Here is a 2,280-nt window from a genome sequence, read left to right on the forward strand (position 1 = left end):
TTGTCTCTTCACCTGCTCCCTCTCCCCTGTGTAGTTTCTCTTCCGTGTCTTCCTGCTTCCCTTCATGTGTCTCCAGGTGCGGTGGCTTCCGGAGTGACCTTCCATCTCATTCCAACACTGTAGAACTTGCAGCGTTAGGAATCCTTGCCTTGCAGAACTTACTTTTCAGTCTCCTGATTCTGGCGTGCAGAGAATTAGGGAGAGATTTCCCAGAATTCAGACCCTTCAAACTAGAGGATTCTCGCTCTGGAGAGGCTGATGGCTGCATAAGAGCAAAACCATACGGCTCTCTCAAATCCCTTTCCTAAAAGAAAACTAATACCAGCTTCTTTGTATTCCCCTTTCTCTGAAGATTCAAATGTATTTGTGGGAGGAGCAGAGAAAAGAAGGGAGAAAAGGACAGTAATTATGTTTTAAATGAAGATGAGAGTAGGTACATGGATCAAGACAGTGAATATAAAACCCCAGGCCTGAAGAGCCCGGTGGCTTGGGTCTGAATTGAACACACAAGTCATCAATGGAAGCTTTCTCGTTTCTGGCAGGGGGCCGATGGTTTTATCTATTACTGCTCTGTAATCAAAATTGAGCCAGGATATTCAAGCCTCTAATCTGAATGAAGGGATTCTGGGTTTTTGGCCTTCAGCATTTTGCGGAAGCCCCCAAATTGACTTCAGGTCTTTAAATATTTTTTTCCCCCAAAGGAAGAATATAATCTAGGCAGGTAAGCCATTCCATATGTTTAAAGTGGTTGAGACTCTGCAAGTGTGCAGTGTTGAACAGTCACAGATGTACTTTACTTTGGAGGATGAGAAATGAAGGCATTACCACCAGAATCTGGTGGGAAGTTTTAAGGATTATTAAGCCAATCCCAGATTCGGTTTTGCTTCTTAAAATTGAATTTGGTCCTTAAATTATTTTTTAATCTTCTTTTCTTTCTTCCCAGTTTAAATCTTCGTTTCTACTTTTAGAAATCCAGTCAAACTTTATCACCTCCATTCAGAATTGATCGATAGCAACAGGTGAGCAGGTTAATTATAATCGCAGAATAAACGCTGAAGTCTCAAAGTTCACCACTTTTGCAATGTTTCCAAACCCCTCAGGGACCATGCCAAGAGACTCTCATTGACCCATTCCGAACAGGTGTGGGAGTTTGAACCAGAGGCAGACAATCGGATCTGATTCAAGACAACTCAATTTGGTTTCTTATCTGCAGCTTTTCCTATCTTATGATGTCTGTCATTTCAGATAAAAAAAAAAAAGAGTTCAGTCAATTGAGCTAGGAAATAGCAAGTTATATTTCTGATAAAAGTTTTCTAGTCGCTGTTTTATCAGATCGGTTTGAAATTGTATGTGTTTCTGTCAAGGTCTGCAATGACCTTTTCAGATATTTTATCAGATATTAGGTGGGGAAACATTTTTTTTTTCCTCTCTTTTTGCTTCAACCTAGCAAAGAATGACCTGACTTCCAAGACCATAAATCAAAGCTGGTAAAGAGAGGCAATAATACAGGTTACCCCTCAAAATTGAGTAGGCGGGGAAAACAAACAACAAATAAAACCTTTCCCTAGCATATGGAGAGAACTTAACTTGACCCTAAAGAAAGAATGTGGTTCTCACGGAGTACACACTTAATAGGAAAACACTGCTTATTTGGAAAAAGAAAATGTTTTCCAGGTCAAAGATGGCTTCAGAAAAACATGCTATTTTTTTTTTTTCAAATGGTATCAGAAGAACTTAATTATTTTTTTTATTAACTATGTATGTTTAGTATAGAAAAATGAAAAACTCATATAAACCAATGTACAAATATTTGGTAATCTTACCATCCAAAGATAACCGCTGTTAGGCATTAATCTTTGACTTTTTAGTTACCATACATATACAGACGTGTGTATCTATATATTTAAACAATCATAAAAGTTACTGTTTAGTTATTTCATCATCGAAGAAAGTTTTTATAAGATTAGTGGCTCAGACTGGCTCCTGAAGATGATCCCTTAAACAAAGCAAGAATGAGAAATGGACTGAAGGAACTGCCAGTAATAAATAGGCAATCGAATGGGAGAGTTGTATGTGAAAACATAATTTTTCAATCTTACAGCATATTATGTAGAGCCAATTTAAAACTAGAGCATATTTATAAGTTTTAAATGGTTGCTCCCTTGAAGTGAGGTGACCAGTTGCAGGGTGTGTTGATTTGTGAGGCTCCAAATGCTGGATGACTTTGGACCACTTACTTAGTTTAAGTATCTGCATTTATAAGGTTAAGAAATCAGGCTA

The sequence above is a fragment of the Pteropus alecto genome, unplaced genomic scaffold (assembly GCF_000325575.1).
Source record: "Pteropus alecto unplaced genomic scaffold, ASM32557v1 scaffold50, whole genome shotgun sequence".
Lineage (NCBI taxonomy): Eukaryota > Metazoa > Chordata > Mammalia > Chiroptera > Pteropodidae > Pteropus > Pteropus alecto.